The sequence below is a fragment of the Giraffa tippelskirchi genome, chromosome 6, assembly GCF_054371585.1.
Source record: "Giraffa tippelskirchi isolate mGirTip1 chromosome 6, T2T-mGirTip1v1.2.pri, whole genome shotgun sequence".
Taxonomy (NCBI): domain Eukaryota; kingdom Metazoa; phylum Chordata; class Mammalia; order Artiodactyla; family Giraffidae; genus Giraffa; species Giraffa tippelskirchi.
Genome location: NC_137280.1, coordinates 158470937 through 158485661, shown reverse-complemented (window position 1 = coordinate 158485661; position 14725 = coordinate 158470937). Strand labels below are relative to the sequence as shown.

Sequence of the window (14725 nt, the reverse complement as noted above, 5' to 3'; positions counted from 1 at the left end):
TTATATTTGTTGTCAAGAATTCATATAATAAAGTCAATTTTATACAAAATAATTTCACAAAATTATTTTTAAGAGAATCAGTTTTCATAGATCAATTTCAGTAGGTCATATAATTCTTTTAATATGAGCTCCTTACTTTTATTATTACATTATAAATTATTTATATTGGAAACATACATTAAAAACAGAATTAGAATGTCTTTGGTTTATATAGCTCAGTTAAGTTAAAATAATATAATACATGTTATACAGAGGGAAATGTAAATGTGGCCTAAAAGAACATTTTGAGTCAATTTCACATTAAACATTGAATAGGAAAGTTGACTTAAAATAAAGCAAGTCACTATATCACTCCAATACAAGCAAATGTTTCATTTGTAAATAAGGATGAACTGACAGTGCTTAAAAGTGTAGTTCATCAAAATCACAACAAGAAACCAAATATTATGAACATGTAAAATTCCATGTTTATTTAATATCCATTACATAGTCGGTTCATTGAAACCAGACTTTGTAAAGACAAATAACATTTCTGATGAACATAAACAATATCATATAGTTGAAATTCATCCTGTATTTTCACATGAATAAAGATGTCATGATGCAAGAGTTCCAACAATAAAGACCTTGCCGTGAATTGGCATGGCATCTCTCAGCACTTCAAGGCGGCACCAGCCCTGTCAGCTTGAGAGGAAAGTTTAGCCGCTGTGTATCAAGGGGCCCAGTGATCAGCACGTCTGTACTCAGCGGTCGTGAAACCTTCCCCCAATATCTGAGTTGGTGTGCAGTGTGGTCTGTGTCATGAGGACACATCCAGAGCTCAGGAAGTGTATTCCTAGGACAAAAAATAACAAAACAAAGCCAGAAACTAAAGACAATATGCAGATAACGTAAAAAAGCTCACTCTAATCAAGGAGAAGTATGAGTATTATACTATACAATATCAATGAGTATATTTTTATAGTTGCTCAAATTCCTTAAAGTTTACTTTGTGCCAGGTGTGATGTTAAGCACTTCTTTCCCTTTACTGTCTTATACAATACTTTAAGCGCTATAAGAATACTTTAAAATAAGCACTGGAATTATCTGTTTTATAAATAGGCAGGTAAGTTTGACAGAGGTTAGGAAACTTGAATGTGATTCACAGTAAGTAGTAGAACTAGAATGCCCTTTGTAGCAACAAACACAGTCCAGGGAAGGCCAGTTAGCTTCCTGTGCCCAACACTGTGAATGAACTGATAGCTTCCTCAAAGCCATTCACAACCCTGTTCTGCCTTGCTTTTCTTTACCATGGCGACTGGAAAAGTAAAAGTCTCAATGTTCTAAAAAGACCTCTTTTTGTCTCTATGATGATATTTTTCTTTTTCTTCCAGTTTTTACAATCCAAACCACAGCACAGATTTCCTTGCTCCCTAGAGTAAGCATGTAATAGATTTTGACCAAGGAGAAGGTGAAATTGGTAGCTGGAGCTTTCCAGAATTTTTTTTTAAGAGACAGACTCAGTTGTATAGCAGATCTCCAGTTATGAGGGTAGATCTCCTGTTAAGTGTTCTAATAGGAAGGAAGGAATAAAAGGAGGGAGGGAGGAAGGGAGAAAGTTAGAAAAAGAGAGATAGCCTCCTTCCTGACCTCTTCACCTCTCCATTCTTCTTTACTATCCTGGATTATGTATCCTCAGATTTGTTGGTACATAAGGAAAAAGTCCTATCTGCTAAGCCATGTTAATTTGGTCCTTGTGTTGACTACACTGATTATCTAAAACTATTTTTAAAGATTTGTGACTTATTGAGGGGGTAGGAGCAATAATCACTAGTATTTGTTAAATAAAAGGATAAGTAATTGTCATATATCTTAATTGTGGTATATTCTATACCATATTTCTACAATTAACTTAATGTTGAGTGATTTTCCTTTCATAAATGCAAAACACTAGCACATCTGAAATAGCTATCAGTTCTTCTTAATGTAAGTATGCAGGTTAAAGAAATACGTTAAACCCTTTGGGTAATGTGCATGGAAAGATGACTATAGTCCTGATCATAGGGTTCCAAAATCCAGAATTGAACTTATCCCTGGGCCCAATAGAAAAGGAAAGGAGAAGAATCCAAGAGGGAAAATAAGAAATTTTTAGAGAAGTGTAGATACTCAGGTTAAATTGTTTTTCTATTAAATTGAACAAGACCCACTTTCTAATCCACTCCCTGTGTTAGTGATTGAAATCCATCTCAAGCGTGTATGATCTTAGATAAGGAGTTTCACTTCTTTAAGTTGCCAACTGTTTTCAACCATGAAGTCCACATTTTGCAATCATCTCATAGTTTTGCTTTAGGGTTAACTAAAACAATGAAGGTGAATCGCCTAGTACTGTGTGTGACAATAAAGTACATTTAACAGACTTTAATCCTCTCTGCCACAGCCCCAACCCAGTTCCTGTCACTCATCCACTTGACAGAAGTTTGACTTCAATCTCTGCAAACTTCTTTTTCTTACTGCACAGCCCAATCACCATACAAAGACCACATTTGATTGGACACAGATTTTAGTGAAAGAAATAGCTCCTACTAAGATGTAAGCTTGCTGAAGGCAGAACCGTGTCTGATCAGTGTTTACATTCCTCAGAATCTTGAGTTTCTAAAGAATTTCCAGTTAGGATATCTGGACAGAAAAGAATGTTTGAGCCCACTATATTAACATGGGATGATTTATCAATCCAAATGACATCTTTTTAAGGTACAATCTTGTCAACACTTACTATTCATTAAGCACAATGCCTGAGGACCTTAAAGCAATTGTGAACAAAAGCAACCCTGTAGCATGGATGATAATATGAAGGCATAGAAAGCAGAAATGAAAAAATATCCTATAATATTAATAGCAGTTTACTGGGAGCTATTCACTATGCTAGGCACTGTCATACATTAACACTAATCCTCTCCACAGCTGTGCAAAATGGGTGTCATAAGCCCTGCATCACAGAAAGAAAAACCAAGGGTCAGAGACTTGACTGATAGGTGAATTCAAAGTGCCTTAATCAGTTTGTTTTCAGACCTTTCATCTCCTAGTGCCTGAGCCCTGTACACTTCATGTACTACATCCCAGAAGATGCGCTGATTATGAATTTCTGGGACAAAAAGTCAAAGCAGTCATTTGTCTAGTTTAGTTTGGGACCTTAATTATTTAGATCTATAACATCAAGATGATTTATTGCTAGTAAAAAAATAATATCTAATATTACTGTTTCAACCAAAGAGGTCTCGTTAAATCTTCACAACATTTCTGTGAGGTACATATCATTACCTTCTCTTGTAAACAGATGTTCAAATTCAGGTAGAGAAATGGGCTTTCCTAAGTATCGGACCTTAGACCCATACCATGACCCCATTGCCTAGTCCAGAGTTCTTTCTGCCATCCTGCCATACTTTGCTCTCCATGCTACTTTGCCTGAACTTCAGTGAAAAAAGGTCAAAGGAAGGGATGAGAATGTGGATTATTACCATCTTTGGTCCTTCTTCCTTCTATTATCTAAAATGCTTTCTGCTGAACAAGGATTTTTTTAAAACAACTGGGTGTCTTCTAAGGCATTCTGATAAAGTATGGATTCAATAAAGCAAGTCTTCCCACTGAGCATGGTTGAGTCAGTATTAGAGTGATTTTCTAAAGGTCCTTAGTTCAAGCTTGGTTTTCGGTGTGTTCCTTTTCTCTTCCTTGACATCTATTTTCAAACCAATAGTGAGTAATCACTTTATGAGCTAGAATAGCTCTGGGGAATTTAACAGGTGCTGGAACTCATGTCTAGGTCACCAGTTCAGATTCCAAGATACATGGTTCTGTCTTCTTCTAACCTGTGACTTCAAGCAGTAAGACCAGACCAATATCTTTAAACTAGTATATTGTACCAGAAGACCATTCTTCCCTATTTTGATTTAGAGGTGCTGGTGAGGAATCAACTAGGACTGTTACCTCTGAGAACTGGCAGGGCAGTAAGCATCATTCAGTCCACTGACATATTTAATAGCATGTCTTTTATTCTGTTAGAAGCAGGAGAGCTAGATATAAGCAACCTGATGAAGTGGGATAGCGTATATTCCTTTAAAAAAATTCATTTGTAGTTTGGGAAAGGAGATATTAGGTTGAGCGACAGAAAGAGCAGCAAGGACGAGTTGACAAAGAAGAAAGATGATGATCCAAATTTTAACTAATCAGAAAGAATGATAAACTGAGTCAATAGCTAAATCTGGGAAGGAGAGAGAATCAAATGCCATCTTGTCAACTCTGAAGACTAGAGATCCCTGGACAATAAAGCAGAAGGTCAGTTAATTCAGCACTCAATTATTCTTAATTAGCTTTTTTTTTTAATAAATTTATTTATTTTAGTTGGGGGCTAATTACTTTACAATATTGTAATAGTTTTTGCCATACATTGACATGAATCAGCCATGGGTTTACACGTGTTCCCCTTCCTGGACCCCCCACCCACCTCCCTCCCCATCCCATCCCTCTGGGTCATCCCATTGCCCCGGCCCTGAATTAGCTTTTTGATGATCTTTAAGTATTTAAAAACTTTGTCTTCAAGTATTACTAAGGAAGTGTTAGTCACTCAGTCATGTCCAAGTGACCTCATGGACTATAGCCTGCCAGGCTCCTCCGTCCATGGAATTCTCCTGGCAAGAATACTGGAATGGGTAGCCTTTTCCTTCTCACAGGCTTCCCTGGTAGCTCAGCTGGTAAAGAATCTGCCTGCAATGTGGGAGACCTGGGTTTGGATCCCTGGATTAGAAAGATCCCCTGGAGAAGGGAATGGCTACCCATTCCAATATTGTGGCCTGGAGAATTCCATGAACTGTATGGTCCATGGGGTCGCAAAGAGTCGGACACAACTGAGTGACTTTCACTTTCACTTTTCCCTTCTCCAGGGGAGAAATCTAGGAAGCTATACTCATGCATTGCAGGCATATTCTTTACCATCTGAGCCACCAGGGCATGGCAACCCACTCCAGTTTCCTGCCTAGAGAATCCCATGGACAGAGGAGCCTGACAGGCTACAGTCTATGGAGTTACAGAGTCGGACACTACTAAAGCAACTTAGCATGCATACATGCATTACTAAGGAAAGGTACATGAATCAGGAAGACTGAGTAATACTTACAGATAATATCCTGGTTCTTGGAGTGGACCAAAGATGTAAAGGTGTCCTTCACAGCCTACCACTTACAAAGGCTCCTTTTTGTTTGTGCCATACCTTACATGTTTTTTATTTCTTCTTGAACCCTTGTTTATGATTGTGAAATGCCATGCTAGCAGGAGTAAACACTTTTATTTCATTATTCTCTCTAACAAATATTTACTCTTTAATCTTTGCAACAAGCCTCTGAGATAGGATGCATTATTAACCCCACTTTACAGGTGAGGAAGCTGGCATAGAGAGTTCTGAAACTCTCCAAGTTCATGGAGATAATTTATTAGTGAAGCAAGGATTCAAACTCAGGCAGTTTTCTCCAAGTCCTTGCTCTTAACCACTACACTCACTATATTTAAAGCAATTAAAATATTTAATAGTTTTCTAAATATAAAACTTTAGCTACAAACAGAGCTACAGATGTGTTTCCAAATATTTAGTGGTTCTACAACTTTCCTGAAAAATAGTTTTGTATCCAGAAGCTATGATTTAATTCCTAATCTGTTTAGATATGCAAATTATATTTTTAGAAATAAAAATGATCGTATTATTTTTATCTATATTCTTATAACAATTATTTAAGAAATATGAAAATTTCATGAAGAACCTAAAAATTATAATATTTTAACTGGCTTTGTTCAAAAGCTAAGCCAGAGCTAACAGGGCACTGCTTTGAGGTATGTCTAGTTTATAAATAACAAAAGACTCCTATATTCCTACCATCATTTCTGGGCACTGTAAACATTGTTTGTATTAATGAAAATGCTAGTTCAGTTGGTGGCATTTCAAACAAGGAAGCAGAGGCTCTACTTTGAAGCTGAACATAAACATAATTGGAAAAGGTGATGATGAACTAAACCGTATTTACACAAGCATTTGAAATAATGGCTCATGAGTCCTGTAGGATATTTTTCCCCTTTAAAGACAGTCACACACTGTACTCTATTGGTTCATTTCTTGGCATCTTATTCACGCTATAAATCTCCCTGCTGGATAGGAAATCTAGTCATATCACCATCGTTTTTCAAATTAAGCTCATTTCCCTTGCTGAGTGCTTAGATGAAGTAAAATCTAAGGATTTCTCAATTTGTTTCATTATTTTTTTGAAATCAGAATTTCAACCAAGTGACAAGTAGAAAGAAAAACTTGTAAACTTTATACTGTGGTAGGGGACGATGTGATGGGAGTATGTGTGCATATTTGTGTGGTTCATTCATGTTCCCAACCACAGACTATTGCAATGATGACAAAAATTTGGGACTAGAGACTGGTAAATATACATTCTCTGAGAAAAATGCAAATTTAAAATGAAGTGGACTTTACCTCAATTGCATATTTATTTACCAAAGTCATAGAAAACCCAACCTCATTTCAGGTTTCTTGAAAAGTAAACCAAAATATGATTAAGCATCTCTAATAAAAGTGTGCAGATATGGCTAAAATGCTGAATATTACAGATGAAAAAAAGAAACTTCCTACACTTAAAAAAAATCAAAACTTATTTTGACCAAAATCATTTCTAGGCACTCTAGTGAGTACATTGTGAACATGTCAGCCTGAAGCTTTTTTGAAGTTTTCCTGAAAGTTGTACACTTGGAGTTTCTATCTCTGGCCTTACTAGAAGCACGAACTTCCCATCTGTATATCCAAGACATACACTCTCCAAGAAGACACTAGCATAAGGTACGCTAGCATAGTGGTTCCCAAAATGTGATCTAAGAACTCCTGGCATTCCATGGAAATACTATATGTAGCCTATGATGTAGGCTAGTCAGTGGCGATGGCCATACTCTTTCTTTTGGCATAACCTAATAATTACTTATGATCTATAGTAAAATTGGATGTCAGCTCCTATTGTGTCATCAAAGACAGCACTAATTCTGATTAATTACGTTAAAGGGTATGACTGAAGTAGAAGTAGGCAATGGATTTTTGGATTTATCCAAGTGACCTGAAGATTGAAGTATTTTTCCAGTCATGTTCAGTAGATTTCCAGACTGCTGAAGATTTCCAAACTACTGTAGATTTCCAGACTACTGTAGGTTTCCAGACTACTGTGTTCTATGAGAAAAAGTTACCCATTCTAAAGGAGGTAGGTTGCAAATGACTATATGGAGTGTAATTTCTATTGGAATGGTTTCTCTTAATCTTGATTGGTGAAAACCATTCCCATTGCTGTAGTACTTGCCCAAAGGGACCATGATTCCTAAAGTCTTCAGACTGCCTTTCAGCATATTAACATATTCTTCCCAATCTCACAATGGTCGCACCCTAAGGGAAGGAATTATGGCCTTTTTTTCTTTCCTTTCATCTTTTGTTGTGTGCCTAGCACCTAAGAGTCTGCTCCATAGAATCATCTTAAATGAATGCATGAAGATAATTAAAGTAGATGATTTGCTGTAGAGTAATACTCGATTACCTAAATGAAAAATTATTATCATAAGGAAAGTAAAAACCATAATCCATTAGAAATGTCCAACCATCTCACGCCATGCCAAAATGTTTTCTGATATAAAGGGCACTTTTGTGGCAACCTCCCCCTTCCCCTTGCATAATCATTTGCATAAGAACACTGACCTCCACTTTCACATCATTGTCTCCCTGCCTCAGATATATCATGCTTCATGACTCTAAAAACCTTCTCTAGACCCCAAGCTTTAGACCCACCAAGCTTAGGTGTCGTTACCAATTCTATGCCATTTTATAATAGCATCTAGACCAGAGTACTCAAGCATTTTACAACAGGCTCTTTCGTGAGCACTCATGTTTTGGAGAAGGTGACCAGTCTGTCACTTCCAGGATCCCAATGTTAGCTTACTTCTCTGCTGGCACCTTTCTGACCCAGCAGAGGTTGTGGAGGAGGGATACTGTGGGAAGACTACTTAAGTCTGATGGTTGAAGCAATTAAACAATGTGTCAAGTTAAAATGATACCACTACCTTAACAAACTAGACTTCATATAGGACTGAAGGAGATCACATTGAATATGGTCCCAGAAAACTGAGTTTGCTGTCTTAAAGGGGCAAGAAGAACATTCCAGGGACATCCCTGGTGGTCCAGTGGTTAAGAAGTCACCCTGCAATGCAGAGGATACTGGTTCAGTCCCTGATCCGGGAAGATTCCACATGTCGTGGAGCAGCTAAGCCCGTGTACCACAACTACTGAGCCAGCTCTCTAGATCCCAGGAGCTGCAACTACTGAAGCCCGCACACCTAGAGTCCATGCGCCACAAAAAGAGAAGCCACTGCAGTGAGAAGCCTGAGCACCACAATGAAGAGCAGCCCCTGCTCGTCAAAACTAGAGAAAGCCGTGTACATCAGTGAAGAACCATCACAGCCAAAATAAATATATAAATTTTTTAAATAAAAGAACATTCCTCAAAGAGGAAATAATTATGCAGATGTCAGAAAGATGCAAGTTGGAAATTTTAAGTTGAGCAGATAAATAGTTCAGAAATTCAAATCTGAAGTCAAAGTTTATCAAAATTTTTTCTCTACCTCAGTCCTTTAAGAAGGATAATAGAAAACAAGAAAATTCTGTAATTGGTTAAAGGGCAAAGGTGTGTGTGCTCTTGACAGGTGGCAGGGGGCGGGCAGTGGTGGGAAAAATCCAGCTGACTTCAATTCAACTAAGTGACCCTTACTTGCTGAGTAGAAGACCCAAGCAGTAGGCCAGTTAAGGAGGACTGGCATGAAAGATGGGTGACCACTGAGTCAGAAACCCTGGCAATAAAAGTGAGTTGTTTTTTTTTAAATCAGGGTGGTGGTTGCAGAGGGTTAGACAATGTTGAAGTTGGCCTGGTTGGCTCACACAATTTCTCTGTAGCATAAAAGGTTGTTTGATAGCATTTTTCTCCACAGCAGAACTTTTCAAAATTGGAGTCAGTCCTCTCAAACCCTGTCACTGCTTTATCAACTAAATTTATGTAATATTCTAAGTCCTTTGTTGTCATTTCAATAATCTTCACAATATCTTCATCAGAAGTAGATTTTATCTACTTTCTTTGCTCATCCATAAGTAGTAACCCCTCACCTGCTAAAGTTTTATCATGAGACTGCAGCAACTCAGTCTCATCTTTAGGCTCCATTCTAGTTCTCTTGCTATTTCCGCCACATTTGTATCTTTTCCTCCACTGAAGTCTTGAACCCCTCAAAGTCATCCATGAGGGTTGGAATCAACTTCTTCCAAACTCCTGTTAATGTTGATATTTTGACCACTTCCCATGAATTATGAATGTTGTTAATGGCATCTAGAGTGGTGAGTTCTTTCCAGGAAAATTTCAATTTACTTTGCCCAGATCCATTAGAGGAATCACCATGTATGGCAGTGATAGTCTTGCAAAATGTATTTCCTTAATAGGACTTGAAAGTTTAAATTATTCCTTGATCCATGAGCTGTAGATTGGTGGTGTGTTGACAGTCATGAAAATAGCATTATTCTTGTACATCTTTCTCAGAGCTCTTAGGTGGTCAAGTGCATTGTCAATGTGCAGTAATATTTTGAAAGGAATCTTGTTTTCTGAGCAGTAGGTCTCAACAATGGGCTTAAAATATTCAGTGAACTATGTTGTCAAAAGTTTTGCTGTCATCCAGGCTTTGCTGTGCCATTTAGAGAGCACAGGCAAGGTAGATTTGGCCTAATTCTTAAGGACGCTAAGATTTTCAGAATGGCCAATGAGCACTGGCTGCAAGTCACCAGCTGCATTACCCCTAATTAGAGAGTCAGCTTGTCCTTTGAAAGCTTTGAAGTCAGGCCTTGACTTCTCCTCTCAAACTGTGGGAGTCCTAGATGGCATCTTCCTGCAGAAGGCTGTGTTTCATCTACCTTGAAAATCTGCTGTTTAGTGAAGTCACCTTTGTTAAATATCTTAGCTAGATCTTCTGAATGACCTGCTACAGCTTCTATACCAGTCCTTGCTGCTTCACTTTGCATTTTGGTGTTATGGGGGTGCTATGGTTTCCTTCAACCTCGTGAACCAATCTCTGCTAGCTTTACACTTTTCTTCTTCAGTGTCCTCACTCTCTCAGCCTTCACAGGGTTGAAGAGAGTTAGGGCCTTGTTCTGGATTATGCTTCAGCTTAAGGGAATATTGTGACTGTTTTCTTGTTTGTTTATTTTTATAATTCATTTTTAATTGGAGCATAATTGCTTTACAATGTTGTGTTGGTTTCTGCTGTACAACACCGTGAATCTGCCATAATTATACATATTTTGTGACTAGTTTGATCTTCTATCCAGACCATTAAAACTTTCTCCCTATCAGCAATAAGGCTATTTCACTTTGTTATCATTCATGTGTTCACTGGAGTAGCACTTTTAATTTCCTTCAAGAACTTTTCCTTTGCATTTAAAACTTAGTTAACTGTTTGGCACAAGAGGCCTAGCTTTTAGCCTATCTCAGCTTTCAACATGCCTTCCTCACTAAGCTTAATTATTTCTAGCTTTTGATTTAAAGTGAGAAACATGTGACTCTTTCTTTCAATTGAACACTTAGAGGCCATTGTAGGGTTATTAACTGGCCTAATTTCAATTTGTTGTGTCTCAGGAAATAGAGAGCTCTGAGGAGAGGGAGAGAAAGGGAAGGGCGGGTCAGTGGAGCAGTTATAACACACACAACATTTATCAGTTAGATTTGCTGTCTCATTTGGGCATGGTGTGTGACACCTTGAAACAAATATAACATCAAAGATCACTGATTTACAGATCGCCATAACATATATAATAATACTGAAACAGTTTGAATTATTGTGAGAATTATGGAAATGCGACACAGAGATACAAAGTGAGAAAATACTGTTGGAAAAATGGTGCTGATCAACTTGTTCCATGCAAGGTTGCCACAAACTGTCAATTTGTAAAACCCACAACAACAACAACAAAAACCCTACACAGTATCAATGAAGTGCAGTAAAGCAAAGTGCACTAAAATGAGATAAGCCTGTATGTACTTGACTCTCCTTGAGACTCAGTTACCTCATCTGTAAATGGGGCCACTGGGACCCCCTTCACAAATGATGAGGGTGGGCACACCTGAGACCGCAGTTCTTTCTGAAGCTGGAAAGGGTGAACACTAAGAAAGAGGACGCTGGTGGGAGTTGCCCTGTAGAAGAATCACCTGAATGGAGAGCTGGACATTGGAGTCTGTTCCAATTACAATAAAACTATGGAATGACCTGTTATTGATAAATAAGTAAATAGGTCTTTGTGTCCAAATTCTCCCTGAGGAACCAGGGGAGATTTCAGGACATATAAAGCAATTGAACCTCCTAAGCAAGACCAAAGGTATAAAAGTCATTTGTGGGTCACAGAAACTAAACTGGCTCATATTGACATACATCGCTAAAGAGGCATTGTGGAATCTTCACGGTAGTCAAAAATAGTGTTGCTTCTAGTCTACCCTCCTCTTTCTTTTCAAGAGAGAAAAGTTTGTAAAGATTGGGCACCTGAAATGGAATCCTGCATGGTGTGGGGTGCTCCTGGATGAAGGGGCAGTCTCAGGAGTGAGTCAAGGAGCTGTAAAGATGAGTTTAAGGCCATTAATGAGAATGGTTCACAGATTATCCCCAGTTTTACATGGTTGTCATTTCTGCTCTGGAACAGTTATACTCAGGAATTCTTAGAAGAAAATCTAAGAGGGTAGAGCAGAATCCTTTCCTGATGAGCTGTGCTCAGTGGCCTCCCTGTCATGGAATCTGTGCTGTGCATGGAATAAGCCTCCTCAGAACTCCCCAGAGACAGAAAGTTCTCTCATGGCTGTTCACCTCAGCCTTCAGAATCAGGAATAAAATGTCAGAGGGCCTGAAAATGGAAATCCTCCTTATGGGAGAGTATTAGTTACTTGGAAAAAGAGTAGTAAATTTCCTTTGTCTCTAGTTTACAACCTGGATGCTATTTAGGCATTAAGAGAATCAGCCTATTTCTCACTTCAACCCTTGGACTTAATACTTCATTACTAGCTCTTAGTTACCCCTTTAGACAACTCAGTGACATGGTGCCTAGTATTTCCATTGTTGAATAAGAGACACTGAGTCAGAGCAAAGTGAAGGGATTAGTTCCCACCTAGCTGGAATTTGTAAGCATATTAAATACTTACTCTGTTTCACCTCTTTCCATATTCAGTATAGATCATAACTGAACAACAACAATAGATCATAACACCCAGCTGACTGATGAGTCTGCTTGACCATCTGCCCACCTCTTCTCTTCCGTCCCTCCCCTGATGAGAGAGACAGGCTTCAGTTAACAGAAATTAAGTGGACAAGACAATAAGAGGAAACCTTTTTGTTGTTGTTCAGTCGCTCAGTCGTGTCAGACTCTTTGCGACCCCGTGGACTGCAGCACACCAGGATTCCCTGTCCTTCACTGTCTCCCGGAGTTTGCTCAGACTCAGTGATGCCATCCAACCATTTCATCTGGTGTAGCCCCCTTCCTCTCCTGCCCTCAATCTTTCCCAACATCAGGACCTTTTCCAATGAGGGGAAATGCATCAGAGTCTTTTCTTTCTTTGTATCAGGTGACCAAAGTATTGGAGCCTCAGCATCAGTCCTGTCAATGAATAGAATATTCAGGGTTGATTCCTTTAGGACTGACTGGTTTGATCTCCTTGCAGTCCAAGTGACTCTCAAGAGTCTTTTCTCCAGCTACAGTTCAAAAGCATCAATTCTTTGGTGCTTAGCCTTCTTTATGGTCCAACTCTCACATCTGTATATGACTACTGGAAAAACCTTTTATTTATTTATTTTTAAAGCCAATAGTCCAGTGACCACTGTCATTCTGAAATTTTGTTCCCTGTCCTTCAAAATATCTACTCAGCTGAGAGATAAATGCCTTTGGAGGCCTTGACTCTCTGTTAGAAGAAAGTTGCACTTACATTCCTCTCAGATATACTTTTTATAGAGAATCATTGGATTTCACAAAAATGTCTAGATCTCTTTTTTCAGACTACAGATTTAATTATTATATTTGTAAAATTTGCTGGGCACATACTTTCTCCTTAATTTAAATTTCCCCTTTTTCTAGGAGCATTTTAGTTTTGTATTTCAATGAAAGCTTGTATACGTTTTAAAAAATTACTGGCTAGAAAATTAGTCTTGCTATGTTTTCAAGTATTCAAGACTTGTAAATCTAAAACAAAATAAAACACATTTTATTTTCAAAACAGAAAAAACAACTTGTTTAGTTTTGAATTTAATGTATAAATTTTTATATACTGGAGAATTTCCCTCCACTTTTCTTTTTAACTAATTCATGTCTCACAAATCTAGCTTAATTTTCCTAATATTTATAGTTCTTCTTCAATAACCTTATCTAGTCATGGAAATGAAGAAATATGTTTTTTTTTTCCAAGCTTAAACTTAATGTGTATTGTTCACAAAGTGATGGGGAAAAGGCCACTTCATAGAAAATGATTCAAACTAGTCATTTTTTAGAAGTGATTGAATTAAAGAGGTGATATGACTTGGTGTGAAGAGCTGACTCATTGAAAAAGACCCTGATTTGGGGAAAGACTGAAGGCAAAGGGAGAAGGGAGTGGCAGAGGATGAGATGGTTGGATAGCATCACCAACTCAATAGATGTGAATTTGAACAAACTCTTGGAGATAATAGAGGACAGAGGAGCTTGCTGCAATCCATTGGGTCGCAGAGTCGGACAAGACTTGGCAACTGAAAACAGCAGCAACAATCACTTGTTGAGTAGCCTGTAGACTGCACTCCTGACCTTGGGATTTTCTACCCCCTCAAAGCTTCGGATCTCCCACCTGTCCTGTGAGTGAGGTGGTCTCCAGCCCCAACAGAAGCTTCATGATTTTTGCCATATAAGTGACTCCAGCCTTTATTTAATATTTGGGCTACTGTGTAAATATCACTGCAGTAATTTTAACTTAGTTTTTATCTTTAACTTATTTTATCTTAAACTTAGATAAATGTGTTTTGAAAGGAAGCTTTGTTTCTATGCCATGAAGAGATGATGACCTGGAAAAATTAATTTAATGAAAACTATACAATATTTTTAAGTTCTAGCTCCACGTAGCTGTCTGCTGGAGACCGAGCCTGAGGCTTGCCTTCTATTTCTTAAAAAGGAAGGAAAAACTGTTAGATAGTTCTTTGTCAGCACCAGTCTTAGACTTTCTTCTTGATATAATTAGAAAGTCTTGAAAAACCTGAAATGTAGTGCATTTTCTCATTATATCATTCAATATTGATATGCCTCCTAAAATTATCTTGTACATACTAATGCTATACATCCCTCCACCTGGGAAACACTGGGTTGTATGTTGTCCAAGACTTCTGCCAGCTTTAACAATTTACTATACTGCAAATCCATAATTTTAATTTACAGGCACACAAAAGACACAGGGGTACATTCCCCTTCTGGTGCTTTGAAAAGCTAAGATGCAAACATTTTGTAGGAAGAGCTGACTTTTCTCTACTCCATGACTCTGAGTAACTTGTTCAGACACGAAAAGGTAATGAGGAAGTGTGAATAAGAAGTGGTCAACTTGATTTAGTTGTTGCAAAAGATCTTTATCTAACAATCAAATTGGAAAAT

At 38.0% G+C, this 14725-nt stretch overlaps 1 protein-coding gene across 4 annotated transcripts in view; it reads left to right on the top strand.

Annotated features, from left to right (window-relative positions):
* Positions 1 to 14725, top strand: part of LOC145511643 (uncharacterized) — a 274218-nt gene that overhangs the window by 207233 nt on the left and 52260 nt on the right. The window contains exon 5 of one of the 4 annotated variants that reach the window (XM_081505242.1): positions 6700 to 6859. The exons of the other annotated variants lie outside the window; for them this stretch is intronic. The gene's annotated coding sequence lies outside the window, so the exon portion shown is untranslated. Of the gene's footprint in view, positions 1 to 6699; positions 6860 to 14725 lie in introns of those variants that run through there. 4 annotated transcript variants of the gene reach the window in all.